The sequence below is a fragment of the Ascaphus truei genome, chromosome 11 (genome assembly GCF_040206685.1).
Source record: "Ascaphus truei isolate aAscTru1 chromosome 11, aAscTru1.hap1, whole genome shotgun sequence".
Taxonomy (NCBI): Eukaryota; Metazoa; Chordata; class Amphibia; order Anura; family Ascaphidae; genus Ascaphus; species Ascaphus truei.
The window spans coordinates 47,570,758-47,587,526 of record NC_134493.1 but is presented as its reverse complement, the minus strand read 5'-3'; positions in this window follow the sequence as shown (position 1 = coordinate 47,587,526).

Here is a 16,769-nt window from a genome sequence, read left to right as displayed (position 1 = left end):
GGGGGGGGGGGGGAAATGGGGATGGGTGGGGTGAGAGATTGGGAAGATGTAGAATTACTTAAATATGCAAATAGGTCCTAATTAGAAAAGTACCCATTGGCTTTTATAGCTCCCAACTGAAGTTACGCAGAACTTGATTTTAAAGTGGCGTTGCCTCTAGGGTTACATCGGAAGGTGATCCTGGTATCTCAAATCTGTTTAAAATTCCTACATCCCCCGGGCCAACAGGAAGCCGCAAGGGATGATGTCAAGCTTTCCTATTGGTCCGTGGACGCGTGACCTTTACACAGACATTTTCCATGCCCAACCGGGGCGGATACCGGCAGCGCCTTTAGAGGCAATTATCTTGGGAAGCAGGGTTCCCAGGAGCTCAAATTAACGCGGTTTGCTCCGGGGACCCTCTGCTTCCCGCCGGATTGAAATATATATATATTTTTTAAATCGATGAGGTAACGCCACTTTAACATCATGTTATGCGTAATATCACATTGGGCGCTATATAAGTCAATGGGTACTTATTTGTATATTTAAACAATTTTCTCTCCCCCCCCCCCCCCCCCCTCTCTCTCTCTCCACAACCCTCCATCGCCATTTCTCTCCTCCTCCTCCAAACCCATACTTGGGGTTTGCTCATAAATGTAGCATTTCACTTCAATTTTGTCAATATCACCCAAACGTTTCAAATTATGTTCGAAAGTTCAAGGACGATATAAGGAAGGGAATTTGGTGGTGGTTTGCTCAGCTCCACTGCTGAACGCTGACTAACAGAACTAAAATACCACTTTGTTTGTGTGTGTGTGCTGGAGTACGTTTGATTTTATTTTTATTGTGAAGTGAATTAACCAAGAGATAAGGAAAATCTAGACTTCCGATTTCCCGCTAAATATCTGATTTGGCCAATTCTAGAATATTACTGTACATTGTAATGTCTAGGGATAAGGTAGCACCATTTAAAATTCTGCTTAAAAGGGAAAAAATATGGAAAAAACATTGACTGCAAAATGTGTGTATTATGTATGTATGTTGTAAGTATGTATGTATATCTTTATTTATACAGCACCAGCCATGTACATAGTGCTTCACAGCAGAAATACACGTGGCATAATAATTGGAGCAGTGGCGTAGCTAGATATGGTCGGGCCCCCGGCAAAACATTTTTCAGGGCCCCATTAATATTAATACTGACTGTAAATTTTTTTACTCCCTCCCCAATCCTCTCTCATCATCTATCCCCCTCCCCCTTCATCAACTAGCAAAACAGCAGCAAATGGCGCACAGCCAGGGAGCCAGGTGGTAAAAATTCAAACGTCCTTTATTTCAGTACATGACTGGATACAATAAAAACCCCCATGGGGACACAAACGCACCTCCTACGCGTTTCGGACTGTAGGTCCTTTATCAAGGAGTCTAATCTAAGGAGCAATTCCTTGCCTTAAATACCCTCTAAGTTAATTAACAAAATAATACAAACCTGTTGGAATCGGGTCGCTCCCCACTGTGCATGCGCGCGACGTCAAAACAAGCGCCACCACTCCCAAGCCTAAGGTAACTGCACGAAACGTCATAATGAGTGCCCCTGCTCCAGGTTACTGAGGCTTGTGGGTAAGACACATTAATTCTATGCCGCTACGCTATTACTCAGCCAGGGACACGATCGCCGAGTTCAACATGTGACCGGACAGTAAGTCCCGCCCCCGTGACGTCACCGGGAGCCCTGATTGGTCCAAGCGCGCCACAGACCAGCCAGTAAGGAAGCTGGTTGATCTGTAAGCACGCCCCCCCTCTCGGGACTCCCCAGGAAGCCGCAAGCAGGCGTTTAAATGCCCCTGGAGTAAATAAATGCAGGTTAGCTGCAACCTATAATAAACATACACAGAAATATCTCATTCAAACAAAGACCAATAAGTCCAAAGGTTGCAATAAACCCATAAGCCTTAGGTATACGGCAAGGATTGCTCCCAAGTGTAACAAACAATGTTAGAGATTTAAAACGGTGACCACATATTATATACACAATTTTTTTATACAAAAATGCCTAACACATCAATTTTAATTAACCACAAACAGTTTAACTAAATGACACTCATCAATCAAGTAAAAACATCTAATGCATACCCCATGGGTTAACGAAAAATGTAAATGGAGAATCAACAGTGTAACTCACTTGTAATAACATTATTCAATACACCAAATATCTATTTGCGTGTAAAATCGTATGACATTACATAATAGGGATCCTCTAGCAATATAAGGTTCCAATCAATTAATCCGCATTCAATTCGAAGAGACAGCATATAAGGTTAAAAAACAGCAGGGTCATAATAGAATCAGAAACACAAATACATCTCTACTGATATTTGAGGAAGTGGCTGAGATTCCATTCAACGTTCAGACCGCAAGGGGTTCTTGTTTGCAGCATAAATATCCAAAATGCCTCCCTGCGGTCTAGAACATTGAGCAGATCGCCCCTTCTCTCACTGGCAAACACTTTTTCAATGCCTTTAACAGTGAGGCCTTTGATGCCCCTTTTTTATTATAGGTTGCAGCTAACCTGCATTTATTTTACTCCAGGGGCATTTAAACGCCTGCTTGCGGCTTCCTTGGAGTCCCGGAGAGGGGGGGCGTGCTTACAGATCAACCAGCTTCTGTTTGCAGCTGTTTTGCTGTTCCTGGATTTATCTTCATGGCTGGCACGCCACTGCTTCCTACTTTGGATGTCACAGGAGTGGGTAAGAGACTTTATTTTTGACTTTTATTGCTGAGTACTTGGAGGACTTTATTCCCACAGTGACTCACAGGTCATTACATTTATATACCCACTCCTTATCCTACATTGGAATATTCATGGATTTATACCTATGTGATTGAGTGTCACTGGGTGGAGCACCCCATTTGTTATTCTCACCCTTCATCAACTAGCCTCTCTCTCTATCTCTCTCTCTCTCTCTCTCTCTCTCTCTCTCTCTCTCTCTCTCTCCTCTCTCTCTCTCTCTCTCTCTCTCTCTCTCTCTCTCTCTCTCTCTCTCTCTCTCTCTCTCTCTCTCTCTCTCTCTCTCTCATTCTCTCTCATTCTCTCTCTCTCTCTTATAGGAGGCATAATGGGAATAAAGCGCTTGAGACATAGAAGTAAACATTAGAACAGAGTCTGTGTCCCAAGATGCTTATGTAACGGCTGGACCCCCCTTGTCTGACCCACCCAATCTCACATTGGCCCGTGTGGTCTAACCAGTCCCCATTACAAGGTCGTGTGTGGTGGTGCACCTGCAAGTAACAGGACTCCTGAGTCTCCCGCTTGGTGTTATAAGAGGATATCATCACGACAGGTATCTGAGGTAGTGGGTACGAGTCAACTTACTTCACGTGCAGCGCCTCCACCTCATCAGGGTCTATGCTTCCGCAGGGAGTTGGTCCTGGTGAGGAACTCCTTCTTGGTGGTGACCGCCACTGCAGAGAAATCTCACACTCACACAGTGGGGGTTTCTTTGAACAAGGCATCTTTATTATAGACTTGGATGTAGCAGACTGCCCTATGCAGCTGCCGGCTCTAGCCGCACATCTTTCTGTGCTGTCCCTTTGCCAGGTACGCCCTCCCGTATTGAAGTGGGATTCCCTTTCTCCTAGGGAGATCACCACTGTGCCAGGTCCCTGGACACAGTGTGGCTTAGACAGACTTGATTGGTCACTCTGCTACCGCTAGTTACAGCACTAGGTTCACAAAAGTGTTCCTCCAATCCCTTATGCAGGAAGATACATTCTACCAGATGCTTCTCTGCCAACCTTGCAACACTTTTCAACAACACTAACTGACAGTGTTGTGCCCTTTATACCTCAGGGGGCAGGCGCATCTCTGATGTCACTATCCAGGGACTCAGAGCATACAGCCACTCCCTTCCTTACACAGGGCACCACACCAGGGTGTGAGGGAAAGTCTCCATAACTACTGTTGGCAGGCCTGTACTTACCAGGACTTACTGCCAACAGGGAAGATGTATGCAGTCATTATTATGCATGGCTACACTTACAATCTAAGTGGTAAGTACTGTAGGGAGCACATACTGTACAGAGACTGTAGGAGGGTTTTCTGCGTACACATGGGGCATGGTAAGTGCATGAGACACATGGTACTAGTCAAAGGACTAGTACTTTGGATATTAATATACTGTATCACTAGGAAACCAGCTGCACAAGGCTTAAAATATATGTGCTGTATCTAGCAATGTGTTAATATTGAGAAATTCCCAAACTCTGTCTTTTTTATGCTGCAGGACCCAAAGATATTTCTGTGTTTTGGGGTGTGTAAAAATGCCTGTCACTAGAGCCGGGCGAAACTGTCAAACTCCGTTTCGCAGAATTCCCCGAGCTTCCCATTGAAAATCCGCTCTGCGGTGTAAAATCCGTTGGCTGATTGTTCCAGGTTCAAACCGTGCGGATTTATCAATACCGCCGCTGGATACAATCCGCAGGTGGATTGTCGGTGATAAATAAAAATCAGAAAAAGACATATCGCCCTTTTTGAGATTGATTCCCGGACGTTCGCAGACTAAAGGAACCGTACGGTCTGCGGCGGATCGTAATCCACCCCAAAAATTTGCCTATCTCTACCTGTCACTTTGTATTATAGTCCTGTACCCGTAGTGCTGAATGAATTATAATTGTTTAGAGCATGTCAGCATATCATGGTCCACTCCCTCTCTCGCCCCTCCCCCCTCCCCCCTCAAGTTCCTTAAATCTGATACAGCTACTTATGTACAGAACAGTGAATGCTGGTGCACCGCATAAAATTAATGCAGTGTGCCCGAGTCATAGAGCCCATTGCCTTGCCTTGTAAGGTAAGTTTCCAGTAATTGACATATTCCTACTACTGTTTGCTTCCAGCTGCCATTGCTTCACCTCTGTACTTCTTTGATATGAGACCACATGAGTCTCCCGCCTTTGGCTGCAATTTCCTATAATCCATTTATTATCTCTTACCATCCATGAAATGTCTGTAAACTAAATGCATAACCTCTATTCGTTTAATGTACCCTACTGTACCCTATGTTTTCATTCAACCCCTCCTTCTAGAATGTAAGCTCCATGGGGCAGAACCCTCCTTCCCTACTGTAACAATGTATCTTTGTTATTTTATTTTTTTTGGCCTCCAACCCTGTTGTACAGCGCTAAGGAATATGTTGCCACATTATAAAGAAATGATAATAATACAACGGCTAATATATTTAATCAATAGATCTTGGATTATGACATGACTTTGGCTATGGTTACAGTCTGACAGATTCAATCAGCCCACATGATGCTACGATGTGCAGAGCAGTATGCCCAGCCCACCTCCCCGGCATGCGGCTACAAAAACACACTATTCTGTTACTGTGCATCATACGTTTGGCAAATGCAAATCTCTAAGGCTATGTTGGCTGACCTTTTGGTCACTGTGTTAGCAGCTTCCTGCCATCTGGAATGTCATCCTCATTAACAGCAAGTGTATGTTTGCAAACATTGTAAACCAATTTGTAAAGAGCATGGTAAACTCATACCGTAAGTGTAAATGAGGTGAGAGAACAAGTGTCCTTACCGCCATAAATGTTATTAGGCTGTTGGCCAATTAGTTGACGAGGGGTGTGCAGCAGGGGTTCTCAACTCCTGTCCTCAAGACCTCCCAACAGGTAAGATTTTAAGGAAATCACAGCTTCAGCACAGGTGGCTCAATCAGTGGCCAAACAGGCCTAATGGGAAATTCGCCACCGACTGACACAAGTGGGGCTAAACAGACCATGGGCACCTTGATATATTGATGCAAAAGTAACCGCAGTAAATATCATGCAATTAGCCTAATTTGTGAAGCTGTACTCCAAAGCTTTAGTGGCAACTCTTAATACATACAGCCTTACATATCTAGAGACATAGGTACGCTTTGTGCAGGACAGAGCTATTTTGTTAAGATACAGGTTGGAGCAAAGCTTTTTTGCTGTCAGAGAATGAAGGGTCCGCTTTTAAAAATGATCTTTTTCTATAGATGATGTGACTTTGTGGGTATAAAAGTACTTAGCACCACTTAGTAAAATCACACTTTAGTGAATACTTCTACCCATTGCACGATGGTCCTGAATTCCTGTGTTGGACCAATCCCATCCTGACGTCTTCAAGGTGACCTTGAGCATTCATAGAGTATGCCGAGAGTGTGAAGCAGGTGGAAATCCCAGTGCCATTTAGCCACATTTAGAGTTTGTTAATATGAAAAAAACGTATGACCTGAGCATTCGAAATAGATCTTGCCATTTAATTTAAAGATACACATACATTTACTCATTGCCTGTCATGTATAGTAACTACTGGAGATTATGTGCTAAGCACTCACACCAATAACATAATCTTACGGCCCCCAATGTCCTACGTCATTGGTGTGAGCAGTTAGAACATGGTAAATCAGCCAATGTGATTAGTTGATCTACCTCGTGGCTTCCTAACACGCCCTGTATGAGGGTCCCAGCATCGCATAACAATGCAGTTTTTACAGAGAAAGACATGGAGGAAAGGCATCTGTTTAAGAAGAATGAAGATGAAACCGTGGGCCTCAGTTGAGATTGAGAATCGATCATCGAGGGACATGGGTGGCATTGGATGTACTGTATGCTATCAGGCCCTGAATTCATTTAAGGCCTCAAAGGGTTTTTTTTTTAAGTGAAACTTATTTCGTGGCAGTGCCATCCACAAAAATCTCATAGGGAAAAAAAACTGAAAATGGTCACGAAAATATAAACGGAAGTGAGTGACTGGCTCGAAGAGAATGACATGGGGGCTGGAGGGGGTGTCTTTACCTCTGGTGCTGCTGTAGAGTCCGCAGGTGGTTAACTTCAGTTTGGTGGCTCCCACTCTCTTGCAGCCCTGCCTCCTTTGATGTGAAAGCTGGTGTCAGCGGAAGTGGGTCCAGCAGAAGTAATGGGGCATACCATCTGCAGCTAACCCCATGCAGACCCTACAGAGAACCAGAAGAGGTAGAGACTCAGGGAAGGGATGTCGTGGGGGTAATTATCTTTTATGGCAGAAGGTCCCTCCTCTCCCCTTCTCCTGACCACTACTCACCTCTGATCTCCTCAAGCCACAAGGGGCATCGGATGGTGAGGGGTGGAAGGAGGGGACCTACACCTGAATCAGAGGCAGAACCAAGGTTTTGGTTAGTTTGGATTTGGTCCCATTGATCCGAGTCACGTTCTGTTCAACTCAGATCTATGGAGTTCTTGAAAGGCTAAGCTGTTGCCCCCCTTCTCCCCTCCCTTACTAAGGGGTTAATATATTAAAACAATTATTGGAAAAAAAATGATGAACTTTTATCATCTTGTTTTGTTAGTCTTACTCCTCTCCAATCCCTATTTCATGTGAGTAACCCTAGGTGTAGGAATGACTTAATAATCTAAAGTTACTTTCTGGTGTTCGGCTTAAAGGGCCTTGTGAATAAGGGATGAGTATCATCTAGCCTCATTACCTTCTAATTAAACATAATGCTATTGATGTAATCTTGGTTAGCTGCATGTTATTTAGCTTTACAGATGCAGTGTTAGGATTAGCAGCCATTAGCTAGGTTAATGTTACAGTACTGAGGCTACCTGAGCTTTGAGAATCTAGGCCGTGTTAAAAATGAATCTCTTGTGACAAGTTGCATATGGCATTTTACTGAACATGGTTATACTGCTTGCCGTTAGTTGTGAAAACAATAAGGAACGATATTAATATTTAGAGACATCGCATCATTGGAAGAGAGTGCCTGAAACAACATATAAATGGAACCATATCAATTGGTATCATGTTTTTGTTTAGACAGTTGAAGTGAAATGAGGCCCATTGTCTAGAACAAAGTCAAACAGTCATAAATGGAGGGCAGTTAACTCCACCAATGTCAGGGTTTAGTGAACCTGTCCGTAGACACATTTTATACATTGCAAAGGTGCAGTACAGCTACATTTTGGGATCGGAAAAAATAAATTGGTGTATCATATACTGAGCTTAATAATCTGCACTGTACCATCATGAACAATATGTACTATTGGAGAAGGGAAATATTTGTTTTTTATCCCCACAAGTATTGTAATAGAAAATTCATACAGCTCAACCCCGTTATAACGCGATCCGCTTATAACGCGGATCCGCTTATAACGCGATGCAAGCGTGGCTCCCAATTTTCGTATTTATGAATACTTTACAATACGATTATTGGGATCTTAAATACTTTATTGTTCAATGCATACAATTATACATTATTTCTAACGCGATGTGATTCTTTGGAACAGCGTTATAAGGGGGTTGCGCTGTATAAGATAAAATTCTTATCAGTCTGTAACTTGGAAAAATCCATATTGTTCCATTGATAGATGCTTTGAAAATGAAACTCTTCGGTTATAGTCAGGTGTCAAGGGTTATATCATGAGGTTTCTCTAAGGCTTCTTTGCTGTATTGCAGTGTTAGAACTCATATAAGAGGATTGATGGTTTAAATTAATATGAACACTCTTTAAGCATTCCCAGGATATTTCTTCCACCCTGGATAGTCATTCCTTACTGGGTTCATTTTACGGCAGTTTCTGACTGCACATCATAACCAATCTCTTTGGTTAAACGATCAGGTCAGACAATTAGAAGCCATTGTAGTATTGTTTTTTTCATTAGAGGCATCTGTGAAGAAAATATTATATATGCTATAAACAATGGAAATTAAGGCTGAGGGTTGTGTTTCTTGTATTATAAAAAAACACTCAATGCAGTGCAGATTCAATCTGCTCAAGAAATTCCCTCCAGTTTATTCTTGTATATCTTGGGTTCTTGTAACCAAAGTGCGTATACCCAAATATTCCGCTCCTGGCAATGGCCACCAATGAGAGAAACTGACTCGATTTTAAAACAAAATTACACATTTTTCATTGGCAGAAATTAATTTGTGTATTTGTAAATATAATTGCATCATTCCAGAACAAGCCCAATGGAAACAAAGTATCTACTCCTGAGTTCATAAATAGAAACTACATTTATGACAATTACTTTACGGCTCTGATCCTTCTCCACCTGAGCGTGTCTTTCGACACAATCGATCACACTCTTTTGCTGACTAGACTTAAATCGGATGATGGGTTGAGAAGTAAGGTGTTGGACTGGCTCCATTCCTTTCTTAGTGACTGTAGTCAGAAAATCCCCCTCAAAGAGAATTCTTCAAACACAATCCCGCTGATTTGCGGCGTCCCTCAGGGATCTCCCATCTTCCCCAGTTCTATTCAATATATATGTGAAACCACTATGGGGACATTATTAATCAAAAACAATTTCAGTTCCATCAGTATGTGGATGGTATCCAGCTGATGTCGGCCATCTCCAATGATCCGATCATCACGGTGAACGGTCTGAGTAATTACCTTAGTGACATCTCCTGCCTCTAAATCCAAGCTGCTCCTGATAGGCCCTAAGGCACAAACAGAGGCTGTGAGTAACACCTTCAATGGTCTAAAAATCAATAAATCTGCCATCCCAAGGAAAGAGAAGATGAGGAGTCTTCCAGCTATTTTTGACAAAAACATCATTGATCAGCCTCATATCGCATCTGTTGTGAAAAGCTGTTACTTCCAAATCCATCGGCTGAGACAAATGAAAGCGTCTCCCTCGAAAACCAATCTACAGATAGTAACACTGGCCTTGGTCCTCTCCAGATTGGATTTAGCAAATTCTCTGCTGATGGGTCACCAAAACTATAATATCAAAGCCCAGCAGTTGGTGCAAAACGCACAGCCCAACTTACAGCAGGCAAAGCATAGAGAGACCACATCTCGTCAGTATTACAAGATCTGCACTGGCTCCCGGTGGAGCAAAGGGTTCATTTTAAGATCTGGACCCTTACCTTTAAAGCTATTCATGGACTACCCCCACCAGCCTTAGCTTCAGAACTCCCTACTCCGTAACACCCCCTATTGGGCTCTCAGATCTGCCATCGCCCCTCAACTGATTGAGACTCGGTATAAGGACAATAAAGCTGGAGGGTTTTACCTTTTTAAGGACCGCCCCAAGACTGTGGAATTAACCCCCCTGCTGCTTTAAGAAATCAGGAATCTTTACTTCCATTCAGAAAGGAGTTAAAACCCTTCATTTTTACAAAAAAGCATGACAAACAGATTCTAATACTCTGGCAGCCATCTTTCCTGCTCCCATTCGTGTTTCCCACGCTTTGTTGGTCTTCCTCGTCATTCCCCTGTGTGTTTTTGGTAGGTCCCAGTTGTAGGTCTCGGATGGGTGCCCTCCCTAAGTGCCTACATGCGCTTTAGTACTGAGTTTTCTTGGTGAGTAGCACGTTAGAAAAAAATTCTAAATAAATGTGATAAGTAGATGAGAATTCTGACGCAGGGCCCATGTTATACAATGCATTATTGATGTTCTCCTGGATTCTAACCATCTGAAACATCCTACAGTAGCTACAGTAGTTCATTCAATGCCAATTGTATTGTAATTAATGGGCAATTTTTAATATATATATATATATATATATATATATATGGCTGATTTAGACACCTTCAACATTTTTCCATTCTTCTCCCTTTAACAGTATGTCCTGTCTCTTAGTTTGTTCTCTTTGTATGGTGCAAAGTATGGCCCAGTGTAGAGATATTGACTGTCTCTGCTTCAATCAGCTGCCAGTCTTCCAATATATTCATTCCAGAGTTTCTAACACTGCAGCAGCCAAGACTGTGCATAATGTAATTTACAGGCTTCCTATCGCTTTATCCTTAATAAATATTAAATGCTGTTTGCTTTCAAAATCAAACATAATATGCAAATCACTTTCTTTGACCCTATTTTGAAATTGACAACAGCTCAAAGAAAAATCGAGTCCACAATTTGATGGAGATTATGTAATTTACATAATTAGTTGCTAGGCAACCAAAAAATAGATCAGATACCATACCCGGGGAAAGTGTGAGAGAGAAAGGGAGATATATTTATAAATAATGTATTGTGGATTTTAACAAAATTAAAAAAGGGTACTTTTCCTTCTAAGAAAAGCATTAATCTTACACTCTGTGCCAGTTGTTTCCAACCTTTTTTTGGTTAAGGAACCCCAAGTGAAATTCTGAGGAACCCCAACCCTCTCTAATAGCGCGTCAGAGATCAGATGCATTGTAAGGAACCCCAACCTTCTCTAATAGCGCGTCTGAGATCAGATGCATTGTAAGGAACCCCAACCCTTTCTAAAAGTGCGTCAGAGATCAGATGCATTGTAAGGAACCCCAACCCTCTCTAATAGCGCGTCAGAGATCAGATGCATTGTAAATTCTTTTGTATGTGATACCATTTTCAAGTGACCAGAAAATTGCAGGGAATACTTTAGGGATGCCCGGGGAACATAAGGACTCCTAGGAACCCTGGTTGAAAAACACTGCTCTGTGCAGTTGATTAATATTCGAATTCTGTATAACACTGCACTATAGTTACCCTGAAAACCTACAATCTAACGGTATCCTACTGTATACGATACAAGGACAAAAAGGGCTTGGTTTACAAAGGCCTTACAGTGTAAGAAATGTAGAAATGTTTTAGATGGGTCAAAGTGACAAGATCAGTATTGAAGACCAATGGTGCATTCTATTATTTAAAACAAATACATTATTTCTAGTCAAGTAGGTGGCTGGGGCTAAATAACTCCCAAATATTAATCTCTAGTAATGTTTAGCTTTACTTCGCATCCTATGCAAAGTTTGTGCACATGGCAAGTGGTCAGCTCAAGTATATTTCTAATTGGTCTGCTAGTCCCAGGGGTGGCCAACTCCAGTCCTCAAGGGCAGGGCCATCCTTAGCTTTTGCGAGGGCCCAGGGCGGCATAATGGCAGTGAACCCCTCCGGTGGAAGTAGGGGGGAACACTTACCATGAAGAGCGACCCTCCCCCCTGCAGGGTCATGGCATCATGATGTGTTGTCACTCCGGAGAAGGTAAGAACGCACACACCCCTCTGACCCCCGCCGCTCCCTCCTCCAGCTCCCTCCATCAGTCGGGCGGAAGTTAGATCCAAGCGCCTACAGGAGGAGGGAGCCACCCGAAGTCGCGGGGGCCCAAGGCAACTGCCTTGCTCAGCTTGCCCTAAGACCAGCCATGTTCAAGGACCACCCACAGGTCAGGTTTACAGGATATCCCTGCTTTAGCACACGTGGCTCAATCAGTGGCTCAGTCATAATGACAGGGTCATTGATTGAGCCACCTTGAGGACTGGAGTTGGTCACCCAACTAATTGCAACAGTTTGACCCAGCTGAATAAGGCATTCATTATTGGAGTCTATAGTTCAGTTCAGTCTTTGTTTCAGGAGTGTGTGGGGATGGCTTTTAAATGAACTCTACATTCTCTTCACCAACCCTTCTTATTTTGCTCCTAAGGCGCATACTGTAAGCCCATGTTTCACAGCCCCACCAGAGATAGAGTATTCCTGTGTGACAACATTTAATTAAACTTTCAGCGAAATAATTAGTGAGAATATCTCAAAAGACGTTTCAGAAATCAATGTGCTATTCAGGACCAAATAGAGTTAACACTGTCATCAAAGATCAAAGCCATCAAAGAACGTGACTGGAAATTAAACTCGCAGCAACAATGTAATGAAGAAGCCTGGTGAAACAGCTGTGATTTTCTGCCTCTTGGGCCCCATATACAAATTGATTTGACATGCAAAAATCCCCCAGTGGCTGCTTAAAAATGCTAAATTTCCATTAATTACACAGCAAAAAAAAAATCTACTTTCTATCATTTATAATCCATTAGCAAACTTTTTGGTGGTTGTCTGCTATTATGTACCTTCTAATTTTGTAAGTGCTACAATTGCAGAGACATGCAAATATTCTAACACTCGACTCAAATGAGCTGGTACGTGTCTTTGTTCTTTACGTTTTATCAAAGTAGAAAAAAGTTTAGAGCTTTGCAACTTTCGCCACTGATGAATCTACCCGTTTGTTACCCGAGAGAAGTGTTTTTCAACTTTTTTTTTGGTTAAGGAACCCTATCATTATATTGTGAAATTCTGAGGAACCTCCAACCCTCTCTATTAGCGCGTCTGAGATAAGATACAGTGTAAGGAACCCCAACCCTCTCTAATAGCGTGTCTGAGATCAGATGCATTGTAAAGAACCCCAACCTTCTCTAATAGTGCGTCTGAGATCAGATGCATTGTAAGGAACCCCAACCCTCTCTAATAGCGTGTCTGAGATCAGATGCATTGTAAGGAACCCCAACCCTCTCTAATACCGCGTCTGAGATCAGATGCATTGTAAGGAACCCCAACCCTCTCTAATAGTGCGTCTGAGATCAGATGCATTGTAAGGAACCCCAACCCTCTCTAATAGCGTGTCTGAGATCAGATGCATTGTAAGGAACCCCAACCCTCTCTAATAGCGCGCCTGAGATCAGATGCATTGTAAATTGTTCTATATTTGGTACAATTTTCAAATGACCTAAAAATTGCAGAAAACCCCTTAAGGGGTGCCTGGGGAACCCATTGCTTCATAGAACCCCTGTTGAAAAACACTGCCAAAGAGCAACATGAAATTAACGTGCTGAGCACACAACTGCAAGTCAGCAGTTAATATTTAATAGACACTTTCATGCTTAGATGTCTAATCCCCATTTCTCACCACATCAAGGCATTGCGCAATCACTACTGTAGGTAGGGACGCAAACAGTCTTCCAGGTGTAATGTAAGTAACCCAGTGGATAAATGAATTGATGTATTGGTCCAACCCTAGTTACTAGGCAGTATATTTGCACCTACGAAAAATTGACTGTAAATAGTCCAATGCAGTAATGTATTTTGTAGTTTATTAACCCCAAAGTGACACAATTTACAGTGGTAAGAGATGCGCTGCTTGAAGGAAATACTTTATAGCGTTTGCTGCCACGTAACATACTGTAATCCTGCATGTGCCACCTCTCTCTCACATTGCACCTAAACTCACTCTCTACCATTCCCCTTCACTGTACACACTGTTCATAGGTCAGTGACAGAGGTTACTTTTTATTGGAACACCTCTTTGGTTCCTTAGAACAATGTGGGTATCAGCTAAGCTGGAGAGTCATTGGGAATTCCCCAACATGCACCGCACATTGATTCAAACATGAGATGCCCTAAATTCCCGAAACGTTTACGTCTGATCGCTGTTTTTCACTGTTAGAGATGATCACCTTTTCTAAGCATTCATTGATTTAAATAGTGAGTGGAATCCCTCACTAAAAGAGTAATTCATAGAGGGATTATAGGACTCACACTGGGAACAATGTGAATATATGAAACGTTCCAAACTACAGTATGTGCCCTATTCATTATAGGCTATAGGCTATACTGTCAGACTGCTTCTAGGTACCTAATGTGGGGCAGGTTTGTACTACATCCTGCATTCCCAGATAGGGTTTAGCCTATCTGATTAATGGGGACCCATCCTTGGTATAAAAATATACGCCTAACATGTGAGCAATGGATTAATACTCTGCAACTGACCCGTCCTTTCAGACAAACGTCACTGCTTGATTTTAGGCACAACAAATGACATCCTGGCAGCATGCAGCAATTTGAGAGTTAATATCTTCAATGACGTTACGTTACCATGACAACGAGGACGCTATAAAACCCACGAATCCCAGGAGGGCACGCCCACCCCCGAAGAGGCTCCGCTGAGCAGTGTAATGATTGTTGGATTTTAGTGACGCCCCTCTGTGACGCCACGTGTGTGATTCTGTGACAGGGGCAGTTTGGCGCCAGACGCTCCCAGGTCTCTCTCTTATATTCTGTAATGAAACGCAGCGATTTAGAAGTCATCTTAGATTTAAATAAGCCTGAGGCATTTGAGACTTAATGGCTTTAAAGTTCAGTCAGCACTTTAGCTAATACTGATAATGGATGTTGACTACACTTAGGGTTTCATACTCCAGATATTAGAGTGGAGTTGACCATATTTAGGATTAAATAACTCCCCAGGCAGATGTCCACACCTTATCAACTTTACAGTGATTCATCCGAGGATGGCATCTTATCTTCAGCGTGGGGCGTAGACCACCCCGAAGTCTCACACCCTCCCACTGGAAGATTCACTATCCTGTTACAAATGTCTCTAAAAATCATACTTCTGATAACAACGAAAAACTTCTGAAAATGCTTTACTGTACTAAAAGAATCACGTGTTGGAATAACGCGAGGAAGAACTTGATAATATTGCGCGCGTTTAGTAAATAACGCATGACTACTGTTTTAAACAGTGATCACGGACAATCGTGCAGTAACAACATGGTGTGGAGAACGCATCGCATTACGTGAATGGGAGTAATTACGACTGGTACACCTGTATGTACTTTGCACAAGACTTTCATAGAAGAGCAGTAATAACACCAACATAACAACCAGTTTGAACAAGCACTCGCCTTAATAATCAAAAAGCCTGCATTTCTCCCTTACCCCCCCCCCCCCTCACTTACCTAGGACATACGAAAACATACTTTAAAAGCCGTTCTTACCCTACAACTCAATCTCTTTGAATGTTTTATTGAATGTTTAACTGACTTTGAAAATGGTACATTATGATGCAATAAAAATAAAGGGCAATTCAATTTTATGCAACTTAGAGAGGGGATTGTTTAGCCCTTCGTCTAATTGATAAGGGATGGAGATGTGATGGGAATGTGGTGGTAATTGCTAATTACTATTTGGATTGAAAAACCTATAATGTTATTTTGACCTTTTACCATCAAAAGGTCAGACAATAGACTCATTTGGAATGGAAGGAGTGCACAGCATTTTAATATGAATGTGTCTAATGGGGGAAGAGAACATCGAAATATATTACACTAAAACCACTTAGTAGCAAAATGAAGGTTTTCTGCATCTCTAAGTGCCTGTGACAATGCTTTTTTTCTGCTTAAAGTCACCTTCAATTGACACAATTGCGATTTTGCATGCACAATTTCCTGTAAAGTAGCATGGCTAAAATATTGAACAGTTGCATTTTGATACAGTTTGTTTTCATGTGTTGTTATGATCGGTTCCCATTACATTGCTAAGACTGCACACTTTTAATACAGAGATTCTGTCCTTATAATGTTTAGTTTTAGGGGGTACAGCTGCCGCTCAGGTATAGACATTAACAGGGATTTTCCGCTGATAACCGCCCAAATAGCCGCTTTGGGAGATATAAAATGTACTACTTAATTGCAGGCGTTCCTACCCATAATTTAGCAGTTTTATTTATATACTAGCTGAAAGTTTCCAGCGTTGCTCGGGAATTCTAAGAGGATCCAAACCCCGACAGTCGCCTTATTTTGATATATAACATAATACTTCCAAGTTTGGTTGTCGTAGGTCTTATCTAGGTGTACATAATGAGTCACACAGACGAGACCACGAGTATTCTAAAGCTTGCCTTAAACTAGCCCGGTTACATTCTGGGTATGTGCTGGGTGTAACCTGGCTAGTTTAAGGCAAGTTTAAGGCATTTCTGCATTGACTAATGACCCATAGGATTAACACAGCTGGGGTCCCTGGCAGTCCCATTCAGTTTGAATGGGACTGCCAGGGACCCCCGCTGTTAATCTGATGGGCCATTAGTCAATGCAGAAATGCTGGTTCTAGTTTAAGGCAAGTTTAAGGCATGTATCCAGCATGTACCTGGGTGTACCTGGGTCTTTTTGGTGATTGCCACTGGTTTGTGTTAGAATAAACGTGGGCACATACACACTGTAGATAGATAACTTGACTTCGTATAGCGTTTTTTTCCCAATG